This window comes from Ictidomys tridecemlineatus, chromosome 10, assembly GCF_052094955.1.
Source record: "Ictidomys tridecemlineatus isolate mIctTri1 chromosome 10, mIctTri1.hap1, whole genome shotgun sequence".
NCBI lineage: Eukaryota > Metazoa > Chordata > Mammalia > Rodentia > Sciuridae > Ictidomys > Ictidomys tridecemlineatus.
This window is the reverse complement of record NC_135486.1, coordinates 9,019,120-9,043,240: the sequence shown is the minus strand read 5'-3', so window position 1 is coordinate 9,043,240 and position 24,121 is coordinate 9,019,120. Positions and strand designations below refer to the sequence as shown.

Genomic DNA, 24,121 nt, shown 5'->3' with positions numbered 1-24,121 from the left:
TTTGTGATAATTTTTGTGACGGTAAGACTACCCAAATCTCCAAGAGAATTCTTTTTCTTATGGGATTCTCATCAGGAAGAGCAATTCTGACAGTTTGTGTGGTATCAGTAGTTGTAAATAATTAAAAACAAACCTCAGCTGCACATAAATTCATTATAACAACCTAGGCACTTTATCATAAATAAAAGCAACACTAACCATGGTTTATTGTGATTTTCTGTTTATTTTAGAGGTATGGTGGTTATCAGAGAAAGTTCCAGGTTCAGATGTCTCATGTTCTAATGCCATCCCTGATATGCACTAACTGTGTGATCTAGGGCTAGTTATATCACTCTGAACCTCAGTTTCCTAGTTTATCAAATGCAATGATAGCATTTACATTAGGATGATCATATGGGTTAAATGAACTAAGACAGGTAAGAGCTTATGGTACTGCCTAGCACCTGGTATAAATATAAATGTTAGCTGTTATTATTTACCAAGGGTGAATCAAACAGAAGAAGAGTGTTTAAACAAGATTGCCTTTAAATTTCCTGCCAGTCTGAGTTCTGTCTCTATTCCACTCTGATCCATCCACATCCCTATTCAGTAGGGAGGGGGCAGCACTATCCACATTTTACAAACAGTGGAACCGAGCCATAGAGAAGCCGATTGTCCAGTAGACGAGTGGCAGTCTGAAACTAGGGCTCGAGTCTGCAGATGCAGGTCCTAGGACACTTTCCAGAGGCTGTGAGACTGTGCACTTCAAAGTGAGTGAGCCTGTGAGAAGTGACCCCTTGAGGCTCCTTGTCAGACAAGGTTCTCCATGGATGCCCAACAGGGTCACTTCCATTCCTACCTCTGAGATGATCTAAGGATATTTTTTCTTACTAGCTCTCAAAAGAGCCATCTTATGGGTTTGGATGGGGTGCTGGCAGGAGATGTTCTCCTTGGCCTCCTGCATTCCCTGCCTCTTTAAGCTCTGCTGTCTCTGGGTTGTGCTGGGCACACACCTTCCTCACCTGACTCTTTGGAGGATTTCTTCTGCTGAGCCAGGAACTTAAACTACTTGAGGAACTCACAACTCGCCTTATTCCAAAACATTCTGTCCCCAACCAAGCCCCACCCCTTCCCAATCCCCGCTTTACTTCTCCTTCCAAAGGATCTGCAAGATCTCCGGGTCCCCCCCTCCTCTCCCTCCGGCCAGTGTTGGCCAGAGGGAAGACTCTGCCCTCTTCTGGACCCTGGCTTTGCAGAGGCAGCCCCCTGGAGTTAGTGGGTGCAGGAGTATTGCTGTGCCTGAATCCAGACTGTTCAAGAGGACTCAGGGTGTTTTTCTTTTCTGTCCACTAGGGGGCTGCTGGCAGAGGAATGGGAAAAACGGAGGCTTAAAAAAAAATACGCTGCTGAAATTTCAGCAAGAGGGGAAAAGAGAGAGCGCGTGAGAGAGAGAGAGAGAGAGAGACAGCAGAGCAGTCCCAGGCTTCCTCATCTCGTTCACGTCAGAGGCAGGAACCGACTGTGCTAAGGCTGTGGGCTCAACACGCAGAGACAGACAGGAGCGGACCCAGGAGAGGAAGAGCCGGGGGTCCTCCCTGACCCGACCAGTTACCACTGGTGGAGCAAGCCGCCTGACTTTTTGATCTTATTTGGGCTGCCTCCGCTTCCCCTTCCACTCGCAGCCCTGCCGGCTCGGATCTCGTTCCTGTCTTGGAGCCTGCTCCCTTCCTCTCGGGGAAGGAGGAAGGGAAGAGAAGCGAGCGAGGTGGGCTCTAGGTGAGCGCATCAGCCGGCTCAGCCGAACACGCAGGAATCCTTCCCAGGGAGCCGCTCTGCTCCAGCCGGCACCGGCCCGGGTAAGTCGGGGCACTCTGCCTCCTTCCTTTCCTCGCTAATGTGATTTCAGCACCAAGGAGAGCAACGAGGTGCATTTGGGTGTCTGTGTGTCGTCTGTGTGTTCCTGCCAGGCGTTTGGCACTAAGGTTACATTTCTCTCTGCTGCCAGTGGAGCTGGCTTCTGCGTAGGGAAAAGAAAGGCGCAAAACTATGTCTCCCGAATTACAGGGGGCTGTGCACCGGGCCTTGCGGATGTGCGGAGCGTCTGTGTGTGTACTGTTGCATAAGACAGGTGAGGGCTGAGCTAAATTGCTGGAGGCTTCTGCATCTCGCGCAAGGCTGTTCTTTTTGTATGTAGATTAGAGAGAGGGTTTGGGGAATTAGTCCATTAGTCGTGCACCTTTTTTTTTTTAACTCTTTCTCGCCAAGCCCTCCCTTCAATGGAGGAAAGTATTGCAAAGGAAGCCTGGGGGGTTGGGAGTGGAGGTAGAGTTAAAAGTTGTGCTCCTCTGACGGAGCTTGAAAGAGGTGATTTTAAAAATGTCAGTTTCCCCAGGATTCTCTGGGATCTTGCTGGGGAGAGAGCCTGATGTGACCTTTCACTTTCTCTCCTGGAGTGAATTCATGGCAGGTGGGCAGGTGCAACAGGTCAGCCACAGGCTGGGGCGGTTTGGAGGCGAGGTCTCTCTGACTTCATGATGGAAGGAAAGTGGTTGTGCCTTGAGCTTTTCCGAGGTTGGCTGATGTGGATCCTACTACAGTTGCAGGGATCTGGGAGCAACCTTCCACTTTTCTGTCATTCTTGGCTATAGGCAGTTGGAAAGAGGACAAAAGTCTGTTCTGTTCCTGTTTTCTGGGGCATTTGGCAGTGAAAAATAGCCCAGAAGAAAGGTTTGTCTGCACGTTTTCAGAGAAAAAGACATGAACTTTGGCCCCTGAGTCAGGAGGGCTTGAAGTGGTGCCCTGTGCTCCCCCAGCACCCAGGCTCCACAAACAGAAGATCCTCACTGCTGCTACTTTTGCAAAGTACTGCTGTAGCCTCCTGCTTCCTGTTTCTGGGAGTATTTAGTCAATTCCTCCATCTGCCTTGCTTTTCCCTTGGAGATACTGTCTGCATACCCCCACTGGCTTCAGTTCTGCCAAAACCCCCTTGGGTGGGGCTGTTCAACAAGTCGTATTGGGGATGTTCAACTGCCCGAGTTTCCATGGAGTCAGTATTCCAAGAGGTAAGGAGATGTGGCTTTTTTAAGATCAAGCTTTGCCTTGATCTGGTCTCTTAACTGTTTAAGGTTCTGGTCACTTTTTTCAAGTATGCCAAGACACGGGAGGTGTGATTCATTCTTTCCAACCCTGAATGAACCTTAGTGTTATGGTTCTTTGTTCTCTTCTTAATTCAGCACCCTGGATCCCTCCTCCAAGGTGAGGAAAATACTCCCTGCCTTTGCTTAGGGACCCTTGTAAGTGAGAGACATTGTTTTGAGACAGCACCGCTTCTCTTTTTTACTATGCTTCGCATTAGATACAGAAACTTCAGTGTCTCCTTAGAATGGCAGGTAGTAGAACATAGTGAAGAAAAGAGAGTGACATCGGAGGTTGGAATGGTGGGGAAAAGTATGGAAATAGAGAATCAGAAACCAACACTGACTCATTCATATTTCAACTCTCCCAAATTCTTCTGTCCTTGAAATTCCACAGTTTGAACAAGTAAGTGGATGGATTTCTATATGACATGAAGATTTAAAAAACTTATGCCCTTGCAATGGACCCTATCTAAAGCCACCATTTATTACGGAAGTCCCCATACTTAGTAGTCATTATCTCATTAATGCTTCTAAATTCTCTGTGAAAGAAGTGCTCGGTGACATTATCAGGCCCATTTTTTTTTAAAAAAAGGAGAGACATAGACGTTTAAAGTGAGAGGCCAGAGGGTAGCAAAAGTGGAAATAGAACTTTTGGTCTACTAATAGTTCATCACCTGTAAAAATGTAGACAGGCTCATGTGTGGGAGAGCAGGGATGGAGTGCTCCCAGCAGACAGATTAGCAATCAGAATCTTCTAGAGAATTCCCTATAAAGCAATGGCCTCTGAAGAATGGGAATCAGCCAGGAGTGTCAAGGTGCCATTGGCCTGTAGGTCGTGGCCAAGAAGATGACCAGAAGCCAGGTGAAGATCCCTCTGCACCTTCTGTGAACAGTGAGCCCAGGTTCCGTGCCAGGCACCTGACTGCCACCATTGAAGACACTGTTCCCAGGGCATATTGCCATAGAAGTGTTGCTTTTGGGCATTTGACTTTTCTCTCCTAAGAACCGTCTCCAGGGCCATCTTCATTGAGTCCTTGTGGCTCAGAATGTGGAGAGAATGACTAAGGAGAAGGAGAAGCTAGAAACCCACCCATCATACAAATCCCTCCTCCCTCAGGAACCCTACCACTCATATTTGGCCAGAGTCCTAGTGAGAAAGCCACTGTGTTCTCAAATCTGTGCCTCCTGCACTGAACAGCAGAGAGCCTGCTAGACTGCCCCTGAGGTCCAGAGAGATGAGAGATGGTGAGGAAGGGTGGAGTAGAGAAGCTCAGCATCCTGCCCTGTTCTCCATGACTGAAGGTTGCCATCTTTACCTGGAACAACTGGCCATTATAACTTTAAAAGAACGGGTATAATTTGCATATAATACAATGTACAGGGGTTTTTTTTGTACTGAGGTTTGAACCTAGGGACACTTGTTCACTGAGCCATATCCCCTGACCCCCCCCCTTTTTAAATTTATTTAGAGATAGGATCTCGATAAGTTTCTTAGGGCCTTGCTAAGTTGTTGAGGTTGGCTTTGAACTCCCGATGCTCCTACCTCAGCCTCCAGAGCTGCTGGGATTACCGGTGTGAATCACTGTGCCTGGCAGTGCACATATCTTAAATATTCAGATTAGTAAGTTTTGACAACTGTGAGTACTCATTTAACCTCAATGAGATATACAGAAGTTCCCTCATGCTTCTTTCCAATCGATATTTCTCTCCTCTAACCCCATCACTTTCTGACTTCTATCTGCATAGCTTACCCTGCCCCACTGTGTAGTAGGAATGTCTTGCTGAATGTATTACACAACAAAGGCATCATGTGAGCCCAAAAGTTTTTTAAGAGAATTTATGGCACAACTGTTACTAGGTGGATAGTGGCAAGAGTGAGAAGGGGTGCATTCTGCATCCCAGCTTGAGGTTGTAGTGTTGGAAAGCCAAGTGGTCATTTCAACAGTGTGTACAGAAACCAATGATCAAGTCCATACAGGATCTGGGGATATCACTGCAGATCTCTGAGCTGACCTGAGTTGTTTGATGGTACAGTTCTTGGAAATGATGTTGAAATTTATACTTAAAATGTGGAATGCTACATTTAGGTGATCAGTCATGAATCAACCCATATGGGCTCCAGGAGAGAGAGCTGAGGAAAGATTACCCAGGTGAACTTGGTATAGAAAAAGTGAAGAGGCTCACTGTGGTAGTGCATATACCATGAAATGCCGCTCCATCTACAAGGGTCATGGCTGAAGCCATGCTGTTCCTCCTTAATCAAGAGTGGCTTTAGGAGCAGAAACATTGGCGAGACTCATGGACCTGAATCCTAGCTCTATCCAAGGGTGTCCCTGGGCTGTGTGCTCGGGTAGGGAGCACTGTTTTCTATTTTACCATTAAGAAGTAATAGTTATCTGAACATTTGGGGGACTTTGTTGAATCTACAGATGTGTGTGCATGTGTGTGTTTGCACATGTGATATCTAAAGACTCTTACCACCACCACCATGCCACCATGCCGTCTTGTCTAATTCTTCTCTATTCTACCTCTAGTTTAAGGACCACTCAATTGAGATGGAACATTTTTTTGCACAATTTGAACATGGGCTCCTCAACTGAGAAATCAGAGTTTCTGGCAGATCAATCAGCAAATCAGTCTTGTTCTCGAAATTTGTCCAGATAGAGCACAGAGCTATTTGCAGGTTCAGTGAGTAGCCGTGTCCTCTGCCTCTCTGCACTCAGAGATTTTACTATAGTGCTTTTGTCCAGGGCATTGCCCCTTTCTGAGCTCACCTTTCCCAGAGAATGCACTGAGCCAGCTCCTGTAGGGGGAGGCTTCTGAGTCATCTCTCCCGCTGGGATCCCATAGAGTAGAGTACAGGTTGCTAAGCCATCAGCTCAGGGCAAGAGAGAAGAGAAAGCAAAGATTCCCTAATGTCCAGGCAGAAGATTGTGCAGGGATACAAACCTGGATGATGCCCATTAAAGCCAACGATAGTAAATGAGTTGAGAGAAGGGCAGGGACACACCTTTGCCTCATCTTGATTTTGAGCGATGGTGATGTGAATGAGATTCTCCATCTAACTGGAATTTCATCTTAAGAGAATCTTGTGGAGGAGGGGGAATTGGAGCAGAGTTATTTAAAAGCTATTTCCGACCATATATAAGACTCATGACATCTTTACCTTGAAACATAATTTTGTACTTGAACTTGGCAAGTAACAAGTATGTCAATTGGCATGGGGAAGACAACAGCCCTGCTCTCTTCTCATTCTCTCTTTTTTTTTTCTCTATTTTTCTATTTTGGCCATTTTTAAGTGTGCCATTCAGGGGCAATAAGTGCATTCACATGGTGTGCAGCCATCACCACCACCTATATACGGAGCAATTTCATCTTTCCAAAGTGACACTCTGGCCCTTTAGATAAAAACTCCTCATTTCTTCCTCCCCCCAATCCCTGGCCACCACCATTTTGCTCTCTGTCTCCAAATCAAACTAATCCAGTTTTTTTATACAAGTTGAACCCTCCAATATCAGTCATGCATGGATCATTTCACACAGCATAGTATCTTCTGTGTCCATCCCTGGAGTAGCCTGAATTCTCTTCCTTTCCATTGCTGAATAATATTCCATTGTATGGATATGCCACATTTTGTTTATCCACCCGTCTGTTGATGGACACTTGAGTTTCGTTTCCTCTTCCTGTCCTTTAATTCTGGCAATTGCCTCTGCTTTACTCTCTCACCAAATGGGAAGGGAAACTCTGGTCATGGCACTGGCCTGAGTTGAGATTGCTCCCTTTCCCTATGAAGCCCAAGCAGGTGGCTTCCTGGAGGCAACGTGGAGAGGACCCATGGGGCCTGTGCACATGGATGACCGGGTCTGTGTTCGATGCTCGGGCTGTCGCCATTAATGAGTACAACAGAGGTGGTTCAAGCAAACTGGGATCCTGTATGAACCTCTGTGCCCCCACAGTGTGCCCAATCTTGTCCCAGAGAGGTACCAGCTCTGAGGGGGGGCTCTCACTCTGACGGGCCTGTCTCTGGGTTGTGCCCGACAAAGTGAAATTCCTTTGCCCTGACCCCAGGGCAAGCGACCTTGTTACCATTGACTGAAAGCTTCCAGCCCTGATCTCTTTGGGACCTCCATGCCTACAGCAGGGCACTGCCAGCCTCACCCGACTTGGCTTCTTTATCTCGGGCTCTGGTGGTAGATGAGTCAATAGAAGGTTACTATCCAGACCCAGGAGGAACTCGAGAGTGTTTTAATCTGGATGTGCGTGGCACAACGTTCTGCGTGGTTCCAGGAAGACAAAGAAGAAGAAGCCTGGAGAGTGGATCCAGGAGAGCATCAACCAGGGCGGCTGATGTTTGACGGCAACAGCTTCGCCACAGTCTGAGCTGGAATGTAGTCTTCGATTCCGTCCCCCTAAAATTTCCCATTCCTGGTCCCTGGCAGCTTGGATATTTGTTGCTCAATGATCAACCCAGCCACCATCCCCTGAGTGCTAACTCCGAGTGTTAGCCCAGTACTCTGGGCAGAGAAGGCCCTTAAAAATATTTGCTGTTATTCCCATTAACAAATATGTTAAATACGTGGTATCACTGAGTGCCTAAAACACTGATACATGCTATAATCTTCACTTTGCAGATGAGGACACGGAGGCAGAGTGGTGCTTGAAAACTTGCTCAACATTTTATAGCAAGAAAATGGTACAGCAGGGACTTAAGCCCAGATTCAAAGCCTGGATCTTAACTGCTTCCTTTTCTTTTCTTCTGTTTTTTCTTTGTTTACTTTTTGTGCAGAGCTGGGGATAGAACCCAGGGCCTTTCACATTCTAGGCAGGTGTCTACCACTGAGCCACACTTCAGCCCTTAGCTTCTTTCCTGGTCCCTGGCAGCTTGGATATTTATTGCTCAATGATCAACCCAGCCAAAAAATATTTTTTTTTTAAAAAAAATCATTCATTTAGCAATTAATGGTGTTCATCTTAAACAGCTTTTTAAAAATTTTATTTGATTGGGAGTGGTGGTGTTATAAACTCAGGGGCACTCAACCACTGAACTACATTGCCATCCGTTTTTTGTATTTTGTTTAGAGTCAGGGTCTTACTGAGTTGCTTAGCACCTCACTGTTGCTGAGCCTGGCTTTGAACTCGGGATCCTCCTGCCTCAGCCTCTTGAGTTGCTGGGATGACAGGCATGAGCCACCACGCCTGGCCCATCTTAAACATCTTCATTATGTTTTGTATCTTTTGTGTCTTTCATTATTGCTCATCACTACATGTGAAAACATCCTGCCTGTCTGCTAGATTACCTGTCCTGTGCAGGTGGGAGAGTCCATCAAGGGCCTGGAACGTAACGGGGCCCTGTGAAAACTTTCTGACTAGCTGTTGGCTTTGCTTGATTGAGTGTCTCCATCTTGCCTTTCTTTTCAGTAATAATAATAGCAGCTGTGGTTTATGGCCTGTTCACTGTGCTGGGCTCTAGACCAGGCCCTGCGGTGCAGCATCTCACTTGATTGTCACAATCACGAGTACAAGCAGCTCTCGTAGCTTTTTGGAGGTAGCTCTGTGATGGTGGCCATGCTGGGTGTTGGATGTCGTCATGGTTCTTTTATTTAATCCTCATGTCAAGCCTGAAGGCAGGATGGCAAAGAAAACCAGTCACATGGAGAAATGGACTGGTCAGGCCCAAACTTCAGCTGGCACAACCCCTCTTCCCCATCAAGACCACAGGAGACCACAGGAGAACACATAGTTGACAAATACAAAGCTCCTGGGAGGCTCAGAGAGGTTAGCTAGCTTGGCCAATGTCACACAGCTGGCAGTGTGAGAGCTGGCTTGAACCAAGGCCCAAGCTCTTCCCTACTCTCTTGTGTCTCATGGCGTCTCCCACTCTGGGCTCCATGTGCACTGAGCTGGTGGGATAGAGGCAGCGAGAAGCAGGACCTGGGGGTTGTTACCAGGAAACTTGGCTTCAAGTTCCGACTTGACTTGGTACTGATGCTGTGACCTTGGGCAATTGTTTAACCTGCCTTAATCTGAGATGCCTCATCAGAAGCCTCCCCACCCAGGAGCCTAGAGATGATCGTGCCACGTCTAAGTTCTTATGAGAATTGAATGGGGCACAAGGACAGTGCGCAGGACGGTGCCTGGCACGGAACACGTCCTTATGAATGACTGTGCTAGTTGCTATTTAATATGGCCTGGGGACTGGGGGCAGCCCCGGGTCCTTGGCATTTTAACAAGCTAGCAATGATCAGGGCTGACCTGGATTTTATATTCTCCTCAAGTGCTAATGGGCTGGGCTGGCCCTTGTTTTACATCACCTTGATTTCATGAGCATGTGTTGGGCTATTTTTTCTTCTACTCTTTTAGCACCGAGAGGCTGGCAGGCTGATATTTAAAAATATCTGAAAGATGCCTTTTGCCAATTAATTACCTAGAAATTGTACCGGACTGAAATTAATTTGAACCTGAAGGAGACACCAGGTTTTTGAGCCCCATTCCACACTCAGCTGGAGACTAGGAACATTTGGATTCCTCTCCTCCTATTTCCCCCGCTCCAGGTTCTTCTGCCATTCTGCGTTTTATTTGTGAAACATTTTCCCTTCGTTTATAATTATGTTTTCCATAAGAAGAACATCCAACAGCCACCTCCCGGCTGGGCTTGAGTCATTGTTTGAATTTTTTGACGGTGTGCAATTCCAAAGCCTTGAGTTTATATAGATTACCTTGAATTTATCTCTGTGCGCCTGTCGGAAGAGATGCCACAGCCCGCCTGTGAAGCAGTGGAAGCCCCCTCCCCTGAGCACCAGTCGGGGTGGATAGACTGTTTATCTAAATGGATTTCTGTAAAGCACACACCTCAATAAGCCAGGTCTGCCAGCCCATCCTGTTTAAGCGCCTCCTGATGTCCCCTGCGAGTTTGTCAATACCAAGGTTGATAGTGGAGACCAGGCCGGGGACAGGGTGGGGAGCCATCAGCTGACAGCCCTGTGCTCCTCTACCTCCTCCCGCCAGCAGCCAGCTGTGTGCCAGGGGAGAGGGCAGCGTCCAGCCGGAGAGCAGTGTCTGCGGGGACAGGTGGGCAGGGTGGCCATCTGGGTAGAGGGACAAGGCCCTGCACAATAGAGGAGAGCCTGGCCAACAGCTGTGCTGAATAGGGCAGAGGCCAGAGCCATCTGCAAGGGGCTGTCTCCTCACAGGGACCCTGGCTGTGCCACAGAGAGATGGGACTTATAAACCAGCTATAAAGGCTCCTATTCACAGCCGTAGATATTTATAGAGATATAAATGGAGTTTAATGCTGGCGAAACTCATTGTAAAAGCAAAAGACTTGGTCTGTGTCTGAACTTCAGTGCAGATCTGTGCGGGCTCCTGCCTCCTGCGGTCAGGAGTGTGTGTGCCCGTGCACCCTGGCGTCAGCACAGCTGGCTTCGTGGTGGTGACCTGCAAGGTCCCCTGGTGCCTGCCAGGGAGGGGCCCAGCAGTGCTGCTGTCCCCTGGTCTCCCAGGGCTGTTTAGGAGCAGCGAGGAGAGGAGAAGAGGCCACAGCACTGCCAACATCAAGCGGCTTCCAGCAGTCGGGAGTCTGGCTTGAAACAAAACCATCTGAGGAGGGTTAGCTTTGCATCTGCCTCGGGAGCTGCCGGTTCCTGCTCCTCATAGCTCCAGATACGATGGGATGGCAAAGCCCGCCTGACCGGCCCCCAAGCCTCCATGTCTCCTTGGGCTTTGCATGCTCACTGCCCATGCTGGGCGACAAACACTGTGAAACCCTGCCCAACAGGAGTTTGAGTCCTGGCTCTGCTGCCTGCTAGCTGAGGAGCCTTGGGGAAATCTCTTAACTTCTCTGTGCTTGAAATGCGGTAGTAGCTCTTACCTCTCCGAATTGCTGTGCGTTAAACAGGCTGTCATTTCTGTATCAAGGCTCATAACCCGCCCTTAGGACCACACAGAGGGTCTTCAGTTCAGAGAGGTGTCACTTGGGGGAAGTGACCACTGCAGAAGAGGTACAGTCGGAGGGCCGAGGGCCCCTGCTTTGACACATATTGTCCCCACAGGCCCGGGGAAGCTCCAGGTGGTCTGAGACTGGCTGCAGGAGCAAGTGTGTCCTCCAGGCAGGCAGCAGGGCTTGGGCCTGTCCTCCTCAGTGTCCTCGGTGCGAAGTGCCTGGGCAGCGGCTCAGTGGAAGCTTGGCTGACCCAATGAGAGAGCTCTTCTCTGGGTGGCGTTGCCCTTGTAGTGGGGCCTGGAAAGAGAGGAGGCAGCGAGGGGCTCACCTGCACAGCGATTCCCTGGGGAGCGAGTCTCTGAGCGACTAGGGATGCCTTTCCGAACCTGACCCTGGACAAGTCGGTCAATCACACCGATGGTGTGGGGTTCCCCCTGGGCACCCGCCCTCTAAGGGAGAGCCCAGGTGGAATACTCGGGGGGAGAGGAAAGGGTGCGTTGATGGGGACCCTGATGGGTGCTGAGCGGGGGTGGGAGAAGGCCACTATCCCTCCGTCTCTTATTAAAAATGGCCCGAGACAGAGCGCCCGAGTTATTAAAATGCAAAGTAAGAATGCGCCATGCCTGCTGCCCTCCCCCGCCCTTTTCTTCCGTTAGTATTTTATCAGCTTAATGTAGCAAGAATGAAAGGCTCAGGCAGCTATCCTCAGGGACCGGAGGTGACAGGAACAAAACCCTGGAGAGGCTGGGTGGCTTCCGTGGCAGTGGATTCTCTCCTGCGGCGGGGTCTCCTCTGCCCAGCAGCACCCGCCTTAGTGGCTGGAGGCGAGCAGTGCCACCTCTCTGCCCGCACACCCTTGCCCCTCACGTTGCTTCCCTGATTTTGAAGTGGGGACCCTGTGTGACAGAGCGGCCATGGGAACCCACCTGACACCCCTAACTCTGCGACCTGGGGACATCCAGGACTGACACTGGGCTCCTATCTCTGGAGACACAGTGCCCTTTTCTCAGTTCTCAGGTCAAATGTCGCTAAAGGGCTTATTCTCGGGTGGCCCCGCCTGCCAGCCGGGAAAGCAGCCTTTCCATTGCTGATGTTTTTTACCTCGTGCTGGAGTCGGGCTCAGCAACCCGCGGAGGGGGCCCTGCCGAGATGGGGCAGGGTCTGTGGGAAGTGGCTGCCTAAGATCTGCTCTGAGGGTGCTTAGGATCTCCTGGGTTCATAGGTCACCTGCTGGATCCCAAGATAGCGTCCATCTGTTGCTCAGCAGCATGGTAACTGCTAACTCCTGCGTGAGTACTTCACACCGAGACACCAACGGATCTATTCAAGCTCCTTTTGAGTGAGGTGCTGTTACTGTCCCCTTGATACAGGTGCAGAGCTCGGGCACAGAGTTTGCCCCTTTCAGCCCAGGCCCTGTGTGCTCCCGACAGCGCTGTCCCTGAGCGTCACTCAGAAACCTTCCAGCTTCCCTGGCCAAGGGCCGCTGGAGAACCAGTTGGCCAAAGCTTGGCTTGAATCCCGAAGGGCAGGTTGGGCGCAGGACCAGAGAAGTCACTCTTCATTGCTGGCACTCAGGGTGCCACCACTCCTCCTGCTCCCTCAAGAGAACAATCCAGGTCCCAGGCAGGTGAGTTTTCCTGACACATTCTCCTCCACTCTCGCGAGGTGATGTCAGTTCTCCTCTGTCCGCGGACGCCTCATTCACTCCGTGGCTTCCACTTTGGGGATCATCTGAGCTGCGGTCGTAAGGACCAGTTCATCTGTGGGCCACTTCTAACTCGGATCTGCCCTCGTGCCAAAGGAAATTCGTGTAATGGATTCTCAAATGACTGTTCCGTCGTCGGGCGGGTGTCGGGCAGGCTGGGCCGCCAAGCTGGCTTTGTTCCTGCTGCGGTCCCTTGTCCAGCTCTGAGGCCGTGAATGTGAATGGAGCACCAGTGGCAGCCATGAGAGGTTAGTGGGTGGGAGCAGGTTTCACTGCCGGGGACAGAGTTCAGGTCGGTGGCAGCCCTGGCGTGTCCTTGCCATCTAGTCAGAGATGGGGACCGCAGCAGAACAGTCACAAAGAAATGGGTGCTTCCGAGCCACACACGAGGAGTCGCAGTCAGTAGCAACCGAGCCAAGGGGCAGACTCACCCTGGAGCAGATTTGGGGCAGGGGTGCCCCGAGAACCCAGTGCAGGCATGGTAGAGCCTGGTGTTTAGTTTTTGCCTGGGGGGCTGAGGGGGACCCTGTGGGAGAGGCCCATCGCACCTCTGGGAGAGTTGGTTCAGCAGTCAGAGTACATCCTGGGCTTGGGGCAATGGACCACGGGCAGGAGGATGCTGGTGAGGGCAAGTAGGCCAGATCTGCAGACAGTGGACTTGAGCCTGGATCCTGGCCCTGCCTAGCTGTGCCCTCATCCTGATACCACTTAACCTCCCTGAGCCTTCATTTCCTGGACTCTAACATGGGGATGCTGATGCCTCCTGAGGAATTTTGTGACCGCTGAATAAGGCAGCCTGGGTACCCTATAAATGTTGCTTCTCTTCCCCAGTGGAAATAAGAATTCACATTTCTGTTGTATTTCTTACTTTTAAAATCCTAACTAAAACAGCACATTTTGATCCACGCAAACGTTTCTGAAGAGAAACAAAGTGTCTATAGTGAATTACACCCATTTTGCAGAATGGGAGGATTACTGCAGAGTCTCAATGACTAGTCCAAGGTAGCACAGGTGAAAATTGACACAGCTGAGTCCACAGCCAGACACCTTGTGCAGCCCCCTTTGTGGTGCTGTGACTGGGCCGGTCATGGAAGTCAGAGCGGTCAGGAGACCCGCTGCCCGGTGGCCCCCAGGACAGAATTGGCTTCCACAGGCTCTGCAGTGTCTCTGCAGCTGCCGGGCAGGGCCTGGGCGTCTCAGGGGTTTCACTGCAGACCTTCAAGTCTTCTCATTTCCACAGAGTGTTCTGAGCAGCTCCCTCAGTGGACGGGTGCTGACCGCTGCAGAGGTCAAGCTTCCCGTGGGCCAGAGAGCCTCAGAGGCTGAGTCACTCAGGACAGCCACCACGTAGGAATCGGGCACCCCCACATTCCATCACTGGAAAGAATACCCAGGCCGAGTCCCGCAGTCAGGAGCTCAGGGCGCCATCCCACCGAGGGGCCCACTCCAGCCAGCTCATCCGGAGCAGCCCCTGCTCGACCCCAGTTTATTTTGTTTATCACATTTTTTATCACCAGCCGGCGTAGCATGTATTGATTTGATTTCCTCCTTAAGGTCTGTCCTCTCTCAGTGGAACCTAAGCCCTGGGACTAGGATTCCACCTTTCTTGTTCACAGCTGCGTCCCCAGCCCGGAACACTGTTGGAAGTCAATAAATGTGTGTTGGGTGAAATGAATCCATGAAGCTGGGTCTTTATCCAGCTTCTTGGTTTCAACAAGCTCTTACTAAAGACGTACTCGGAGCCAGTCGTTTGGTTAATGGCTGGATGTGGAGTTCAGCGGGATGTGGCTCCTGTCTTTGAGGCTCTTCTAGCCTGGTTGGGGTAGAGAAAAATTTAGAAATACAGGTGGCTAACTTCACGGCATGAAGAGCTGGCATCTGGGCCCCAGCTGTGTGTGGAGAGGCAGGGAAGGGCAGCTCTTGCTGCTCGGGAATCCCGTTACGCGCCACCAAGGGGTTGATGTGCAGGCCGCGGGAAGGGTTCCCAGGGCTTTGCCAACCAGAGAAAGGGAACTGGGTCCAAGGAGCAGCATGTGCCAAGGCTCAGAGCCGTGCAGAAGGCATGCAGAGGCTGGAACCAGCACTGGGTGGTGATGAGGCTGAGCAAGGAGACTGGAAGTTGGTCTTCCTCTCTGGATACCCACGGGGACAGTTGCCAACTGCTCAGAGTACTGTAGGTATGAGATCTTGGGCTCCAAGTTGTAGGATGCAAGTTGTCACCCTTTTCTTCAGAGAAAGGGGCATTTTTAACCAAACAGTATTCACTCTTGAGATATTTGCTAATACTAACCATATCTTTTACTGTAACATGACCAAGGTGGAGAGTGATGATCTGGGATGTGGGGTGCAGAGAGGGCCCCTCAGAGGCCTTGCCTGGGAACGGGAAGCTGCTATTTTGCTCTGACTTTAGCAACCGAGGGCCCGCTCTCAGCTGCCATGATGAGTCCTCTAGCTCCTCTGTAAAAATGACTCCACTATGATTGAGAACAGAGGTCGAAGGCAAGATTGTTTAGTGAGAATAGGGGAGAAGAGAGAGAGACCCCGAGACCAGAAACCCTGAATGTTCGTTCTGTTTCCTCTAACTGTGGCTTATTTAAGAAAACTGTCCATTGTGTTTATTCAACTCTTCTTCTGGGAGGAGGATGTAGCTGGGAGGCTCCCAGGCCAGTGGCTCCATCCAGGAAAAATGCTCCTCTATTGATTTGTGTGTCAGCAATTCAAATGGGGGTATTTATACTGCGGCTGAGCACCTAGTAGAAATTTAAATTATTGTTAAAAAAAAAAAAAACTCATCAAGGAACAAGCTCCTGAGTAGAGCAAAAGACAGCCACACATATAACATGACAGCCCCGGGGAGGGAGCGGAAGGCTGGGATGGTGAGGTTGGCCAAGATGGGCCTCGGGCTCTATATTTCTTCCTTAGATGCTTCTCTCTCCAATCTAGATGTGTCTCCTGGGCTCTGCAGCTCTGACTTTAGCCCCTGGCTTCACCAGTTATTAATTGTGAGCTTGGGTAGATTACAGGCATTTTTGTCTGACCCTCCTGATCCATAAAGAGGAGGAGGCAGGGGCATCTGAAATGAATCCACCAGTGCAAAGCTCTTGGACAGAGCCCAGCACATAGTAGGTGCTCAACAAAAAGAGCTTTCTAACCCCATCCTCTGCCATGGGGTCCCATGTTCAGGCCCTTCCTACGGGTCCTTCCATGCCCCATAGCTTATGAAAATCTGACTGCAGCTGCCTTACTTGAAAGGCCTAAGCCCTGAATCACACCTGTGTATAAATGATTGATAAGGAATTAATAGGTTAGGTGTAGCCCTCGGGGAGAGCAGAGGGACGAGATGAAGGACGCTTCATGGCAGAATGTCAGGAGCCAGGCAAGGCCTCTAGGGATATTTGGGTGACAGGCCTCCACAGTGCCTTCAGTCATGCCCACTGGGAGACTAGCTCCTGGTCTCCTGTACGGACAAGGGGTGCCCAAGGTCAGGAAAGCAAGGGGTGGGACCCTCAAACTTTAAAGCCAGCATCAGAGGACAACCCTCTTCTGTGGCCACCTCCCCGACACTAACTGACCCTCCCCACAGCTGTGAGTTCCAGCTTCCGGCTCAGGCCACTCATCCTCCAGCTCCAGTGACTGCACAGTTGATGGCCTCTTTCCAGCCACCTGTGCCTCACGCCTGCCTCGCTGGCCAGGCCTGGATTCTGTCCTCCTTCATTGCTGTCAATCCCTTGCAGAACCTCTCTGGACTTCCTTTCCTGCGCCTACAGCTCCTGGCCTCTCCAGGCCCATGTCCGCACAGCCATACCTGTGGGGAAAAACAGTACTGTGCTCACCGCGGCCACTCCCAGTAATGACCACACGCCCAGGTGAACACCAGAGGCAGCCTGGCAGTCACATCCTTGGTGCAAGTGACTTCACCACTCTCCACCACGCTGTCCCTCCTCTCTGCAAGGACTGCCTGCCCTCCCTTTGCAGCCTCCTCTCCACTGGTGACCTCACCTTCTGCCTGTCCTCTCTGTCCTCCCCTCTGTTCAGAGATGCTGAGGGCAGCCTCCTCCTGTGCTCCCTATCAGCTCGGCTTCCCTGGAGGAGCTCCCCTCTCCCCTCTCTAGTCTCTCCCTGGCTGTCGCCTCAGTCCTGTGAACATGAACCTTGCAAATGTGCTCCCACATCTCCTCCCTTAAAAAGCCAAAGCGTCTCCTGATTCGACTCCTCCCAGTTCCCACCCCATTTCTTATTTCCCCTCCACAGCAAAACTTACTGAAAGTGTCACTGTCCCCCTTCCGACTCCCTTTCTCCCTCCGCCCGCTCAGGTGTCCCTCTTCACCATCCCAAAGAGCCTGCCCTTGTCAAGGTCTGCAGCGACCTCCCTGTTGCCGAGTCTCACGGTCACTGCTCCGTGTCTTCACCCTTGACCTCTCGGCGTTATCAGGAGTGATTTCTTTCCATCAACCACTGTCTTCCCGTGGCTTTGGTGGCTCTCCTCTCTCTCAAAGGCTGCTGCTTTGTGATTTCTCTCCCTGTCCTCAGCCTCTAAAGATTAGAAGCTGTGGAATTCCGTCATGAGACTCTTCTCTCGCTTTCGGCTCAGGTGACTTTGTATTACGGATACACCAGCGACCGTCACACCTGTATCACTAGCCCTGGCACCTCTCTGGAACCCAGCTTGGAGAACTCACGTTTCTGATAGTTAATGAAGGCCTCCAAGAGAACTCTGGATTTGTTGATGTCCTAAGCAGGTTCCTCTCCCAGGCTCTTCCTTCTCCATAAAAGGTACCACATCTACCAGGTGGCTCAAGTGACAAAAATGAGAGAGAACCAAATCTTTCCTCTACCGTTACCACCCTCAGGTCTCAGTTGGGTCATTGCAAAAGCCCCCAAAAGTTGCCTCTGTGTCCATTTTTCTCCTTGAGTCAACCTATAACCAAAATGAAAATGACCTGTTGAACAGTTAACTCAGCTTGTACTGTTTGGCTTCCTCTTTGACAGTCCTCACACTAAAGATAAGATTCAAATATTTTACCCTGACCTACAAAATCCTGCCTGATTTAGCTCCTAAATATGTCTTTGACTTTATCTTATATCTCTTTCTGCCCATAAACTGTTCCACTTCTGTTGGTTTATTAAAAAATGACAATCTCAGGTGTCCGAGGACCTTTATAATATGCTTCCTAGAATTCAGAGAATCTTAGGAAGCATCCAGTTTAACTCCCACAGCTTATGAACAAGGAGATTGAGAAGGGAAGTCGAAGCCAGTCAAGTCTCTGGAGACCACCTCTGGGCTCTTCCCACTGAAGTGTGCAGGGTGACCCCCCCCCACACACACAGGGTGACCCCCCTCATCATCTGCATCTCAGCATCTCACCTGTGAGTTTCAGAGCCCCTCCTCTTGGTAGAGGTGTAGGTCTGGGATGGAGTGCATTCTCTGTTGTGATTTAATTGGGGTCCACCTGGTTGACACTGTACATTGCTGACGTTGAGGGTCCTTGAAGGCCACTGTGGAGAGATTTGGGGTATTAAACACAGATCTAATGAACGCAAAGTTTCTGGGAAATATGCAGTTCTTTAGAAAGCGTCACCATTTTTCGTCTTCAGGTGAACTGTTAAGTAGACAGTAAGTTCCAGTTGCATGAGAGTCCCCTGTGGTTCCTGGTGAGGAGCGGGGCGCTTGCGATAGCTTGGCACCATCTTTCACTGGTGCCACCAAAGAACAGTCAGTAGAAAGGATCTTCCTGTCAGCGTGGCCTTGATTCATGGCCTCTTCTGCCCTTGTTTGAGCCTGGCTGTCACTCCTTACGTGCCCCATTGGGGCTCATTCAAGCCCATTTCCCCAGCTCCGCCCACCGACACCTCTCTGTTGATTTTCCTATAATCAAGGATTATTTGTGTAATCAGGTTGACTTCACTGAAAAAACAGCTATTTCCTTGAAGGATTTCACATCATGCCATCAGGTAAATTATTTAGAAAAAATAATCAAGTTTTAAAAAATACCCAGTCTTTGTGATAATTTGGGATCACATTTTTTTTTCTCTGCTTTTCCTTTTATATTCTATATTATTGGCCTGGCTGTGGGCTTTAAAAATCCACACCTCAAATATAGATCTTTCTAGGCATTTGCTGCCTTCCTATCAACAAGAAAACACTGTTTAGTGGCATCCTATTCTGCTTTGCATGCATACTTTATCTGACCATAGACAGGAGTCTAGGATGTCCTCTCTGTGGAAGCCCTCTGAACTGCACCCTCTGACTCTCGTGCACTGCATGGACTTTAGGAGACGGGGGAGGAACATCTGGCTGTGATTTTACTTGCATATTGGGCTCAGGCCCCACCTGCAGAAAATCTCTACAATTCATTTTTTCACTTAAAAATATGAACAAGCAACAAGCTGGACTTCATCCCACGGATTGTACAGCCACCCTTTATTTCCTGGCCACTTAGAACCCTGCAGTGCGCAAGAGTGGATGCCGGACCATCTGATGAAGATGAGCTGGCCAGGTGGGGTTGTCTCTTACTCTCACACGGATGACCCTTGAGGCATTGTTGAAGGTGGTGTTTCGGCACACTCAACGGCACTGGTGACTTTATATGTTCTTCTTTTATCGTGTTTACTATCATTTAAATAATCCATCGTTGGCTTCATTTATTTGCCTATTCCAACAAGGAAGTGCTGGAATCCTCAGGGTGGCTCTTAAACAGTCTAAACTCTGTCCTCGCTGCATTTTTTATGGCTTGGCACCTCAGAAGCTGCCTCCTGCCACTCCACTTCCATTTGCAGGACGCGTTCTTAAATGCAGAAACAGGAGCAGCCTGATGACTCCTCCACGAGAGGTGCCCGTCCCTGGAACTGTCCTGGGTTCTGAACATCCTACAGCAAGCCGAGTCTCGGAGCTCAGGAGCACACTTTCTATGGGAGACACGCAGCAAATCCATCACGAGCTCTGGTGCCTTTTCCTCCTCGGTGTCTCCAACATCTGTCGTTTCTCTCCTCCTCTAACCTGCTGGCTCTCTGTTCAAACCACCCTCCTCTCTCTCCCCTGCTATGGAAACGAGTCCCTAGTTATCTTCCCCGCAGCCGAGATCTGGTGCGGCCTTCCCTTGCCCCTCTTCTTTCACATTTTGATCCTCCATTGCCTTTAGAATGAACAGTTCCTGTGGTCACTGTTGATGAAGAAGCAGACGTCTCCGAACCATCGTGGGCTGTGGCCATCGTGGGCTGTGGCCATCGTGGGCTGTGGTCATCCGGGGTGTTGAGAGGCTGTGAGCTCTGGCACACGTGTTGTTGGGTGTAGACTGTAGGATGGTGGAAGTTGTCATTGTGGAGACCCCTCGTGTTGCCCTCTTAGATGTGGCTGTGGTTTCACGGTGGTGACTGCCACACGACTGAGACTGAGGCAGCTGAACCGGCCGATGGCCACCCAGCGCTGTGGACGATCCCCTCGAGTGGCTGGCAGGCACTTGTAGGATGTCCCAGTCCCAGAGATTGGGGAGTCCGGGACCAAGGAGCCAGCAGACGCAGTGTCTGGGGAGGGCTGTGCTCTGCGTCATGGGTGGTGGCCTCTCACCGTGTCTTCACGTGATGGAAGGGGCCTGTGACCTTCTTCCTGTCAGTCTCCATCCTTCTAGCAGAGATCTCATCAGCATGGACACCTGAGCTTGTCACTCTCCTGCTTAGGTCTTTAAGCACTTCCCATTGATCTTAGAACATCCACAAAAACCCTTAAGGGGGCTCTGCCTGACCTGGCCCTTGCCTCTGTTCAGCTTCACCCCACCTCCCTCCCTGGGCTGCATCTGCGCTGGGCTTTTCTAAGAGGCCCACAAGCCCCCAGGTCCTGTCCCCTCTGTCTTCTCCCCTTTTTGCCCTTCCCCCTCCTCTGCACCCCCTCCACACCTTTTCCCCTCTGCCTAGCTTATTTTCATCTGCACATCTTGGCTCAGGCGTCCCCATCTCCAGGAAGCCCTCCTGGATCCCCAGACCCAGTCAGGACCCTGTTACATCCATCATAGTACCTTCTAGGTTTTTCTTTACTGTTTGTGTCACATTTTGCAGTTAAAAATTTTCAGACATAGAAGTGTACGTAAAGCACAGATGTCAAATTTAATCCATAATAACAACAACTCAAGGTCCCTGTAACCACCCCCCAGGTCAACAACGGAACGTCAGTAGGACTCTGCACCCCCCGGTGCCTCCTGATCACAGACCCCTTCCCCTTCCAGAGATGACCTCTCCTGGCTTCATGGCAATGACTTCCTCAGTTTTGAGGGTTTAGAATTTACCGGTTTATGTATCTATGGGGACCCTCATGGGGACCCCTTTTCAGAAGGAGGCTACAAACGGGTTCAGGATGTCTACTGTATACGAGGACCGTGTTCAAAACATCTGCCACTTTCCTCCCAAAGCCGTCAAAGAAGGAAGGTGGTGGGGTACAGGAGGGAGCGACGGTGTTCCTTGGTGCGTCTATCTATTCACGTATCTAACTGTTCATTTATTTATCTGTCCATCCAACCATGAAGCATTATACACGTGTGCATCTGCCAGGGTATACCAGAAAGTAGAACGCCGCAGAAGACAGGGCTGGGAAACGGTCACTGTCCCCTAAGAGGCATAAGCCTTGGCCTCCACTTACGACCTGCAGAAATAAGCCTTGTCAGCCCCTCGGACGAGAAGATGGTGAGAAAATAAACTGTGTCTCGGGGGTTTGATTCATGAGGGAGGAGACAGAGTGGTAGGATCATGGAAACACATGAATTATTCACGATCCAAACTGGGAGCGGGAGGAGGAGGAGGGGTGACCAGGAAGCAGACATCAACAAATGAAGCTCTCAGCAGCAGGAGGGGCGCAGGGCGAGGTGGGCGGGAGCCACCTCCAGGAGGACCCAGCAGAGTGGCTCAGGAGGACAGGCAGCGCGTCCCCTGTGCCCTGGCCAGGTGGTCTGAGCCCCCTGGTGGGAGCCAGTGGCTGGATCCTAGGGCGGGTACACTGAGGAGCGTCCCTACATCCAAAGCCAGCTCCAGCTGGAGTAGAAGTGGGCAGCTCCTGATTGAGTTTAAAAATAAACCCTGGTGCCAGGCTCACGGCTGTCCTGTGATTGCCAGAAGGAAAACACGCCGCCGCCTGGGGAGGCAGCCTGGTGGGCCGTGGGGGCCCGTGGGGCCGGCAGAGCTGAGTGGCTGTGGCCCTCCGCCCGTGTTGAGCTTTGCCCTGGTTGTGTTGGCTGCATTGGGGGTGTGGGGAGCATGGGAAGCTAGGGAGAAAAGACCAGAATTGCTCCTCCACAGGAAGGAGAGGTGGGGTCGTGCCAGAGTGAGAGGGGCCCATGGTGAGTGAGAGGTGCAGAGGGAGAGGAGCCAGGCGACAGGAGTGAGGGCCCGGGGCACCTCAGGGACAGGATTACAGCTGAGTTGCTTCCAGCGAGTCAGCTGGGAGCCAGCAGGTGCAGGTGGGCTAGGGGCCAGCCAGGGTAACGGTGCCCTCAACACCTGTTCCATTCTTACCTCACCCAGGGACTATTCCAAGTGCTTCTCGTGCACAAGCGTAGTGCAGTCATATGGGTCACCTGGTTTTGATGGGAAACTAGAGGAGGTCAAAAAATTGCCTAGGTCCTCACAGCTGGTGATGGCAGCTGTGAATTCCAGATTTTAACGCTGCCGTCCAGACCCTAGCCATTGCACCACCCTGCCTCGGGGCTGTGGCCTCTGCTGTGGTGCACACCTTCCAAAGGGCCACTGCAGGGGCCAGGTGCTGAGGACCTGTCTGCTGGAAGTATCCTGAGCTCCCTAGGTCTGTGACTCTCACTTCCAGGGACACACCCCGGTGCAGCCCAAGAAGTGAGCTGAGCCCGGGCAGAGCTGCCACCTCTCCTGGGGCTCGGGGATGAGGCAGGTGGGCTGGTGTCCCCTCACGTCCTTCCCCCCGGCCTTCTCTTCAGCCAGGCTTCTGTGTAGGAGCCAGAGCAGGGATGGGCATGGGGAGGGAGGAGAATGGAGAGAGAAATACAAGGGAGAGAAGCTAGCAATGAAGCTCAGGAAGGCCCAGGAGGCCACCTGTGACACCCGCTGCAGCTCCCGGGACCTCATCTGCAGCTGTGCATGGAGAGGAGGGAGAAGCAAAGTCCTGTTGGTATATTCAGAGAAGCAGCTGGTGAGCAGGGTTCCCTAGTGCGACCCCCTAAGATGAGACAGGAAGTGCAGGCTGCAGACTGTGGAGAGTGTGACCTCACGTCCTCATGAAGCCCTGACGTCAGGAGGCCTGGATTGTAGACCCACCTTGGCCACAAAGGGCCTGAGTAGCTAATCATATCATCTGCCTGAGCTTGTTGAAATGAAGTGGCCGTGTGACAGTTCCCGGGGCCCTTCCAGCTCCTGCAGTGTGCTGGGTTTGTCTGACCCTCCGGTACTGGAGTCTCAGCTTATCAGTTTGTTTAGAATTTGGAAAGTGTTGTGAGGCTTGTGGAGGAGAGAATAGGAGTCTCTGACTCTGCCCTGCTCCAGACCCAGGCGGCCCCTCGCCTGTCCAGCGCGGAAGCTCTGGCCGGGGATGTGCACTGCACAATGGGTCTGGCCTACTTGCTTTTGCCTCCCTGTGGCCTTGGCCTCTTCCATTCACTCTCTGGGTCTCCAGTTCCTCCAAAGACTTCAAAGGTGCCGTAGCAGTTCCTTGCCGCCTGCCGTCCTCCCTTGGGTTTCGGGGGATAAGCAGGATAATGTTTTCTAATTACGTGGTGTTCCTCAGAGCACAAGTGCCGAGAGTCAGGATAAAGGACTCCTCAATCTAGTTGCTTTCAGAGATTATTCATCCAGAAACATAAATGAGCATTCAAAGGAGAGAAAAGGTTGGAGAATGCGGTCCGAGAAGGACAGCCAGGGGGCCTGGGAGCCGCCTGCAGTCACCCTGTGTTCTACATCCTCTTCTGCTTGACCCACGATCTCGTGGCCTCAGGCTTCGGCTTTCCCTGTTCCAGCCTCATGCCCCTCTTTTGCAAGAGGGACGTTTTATTAACTCATTCAGTGACTGTCCAGAAGGGATAGACTGCTACCAACTGGCAGGAGGACTGACTGGCCAGCAGCACCCGGGCTGTGGGTTGCAGAAGCGGGTGGAGCAGGCTGTGTGCCCTGGAGACTCTGGACTCCGGGAAACCGACTTTCTTGATTCCGAGAGAACGTGCAACATTCCACTGGTGTGCGTGTGTGTGTGTGTGTGTGTGTGTGTGTGTGAGGGTGCAGCATGCTCACCCATGGGGCCAGCCTGCATGAAGACAGAGAAAAGGTGACAGCTCTGCTTTTGGTTTTGACACCTGAGAAAAAGGCCATTGATTTAGGTCTCACAACCAGGGCCAGTGACAGAGTTAGGAAAGCAGATGT

At 51.1% G+C, this 24,121-nt stretch overlaps 1 protein-coding gene across 2 annotated transcripts in view; it reads left to right on the top strand.

The window, feature by feature from the left end:
• The first annotated feature begins 1,388 nt into the window (after positions 1–1,388).
• Positions 1,389–24,121, top strand: part of Tnr (tenascin R) — a 385,191-nt gene continuing 362,458 nt past the window's right edge. For both annotated transcript variants that reach the window (XM_021722635.3, XM_021722634.3), the window contains exon 1: positions 1,389–1,835. The gene's annotated coding sequence lies outside the window, so the exon portion shown is untranslated. The remainder of the gene's footprint in view (positions 1,836–24,121) is intronic.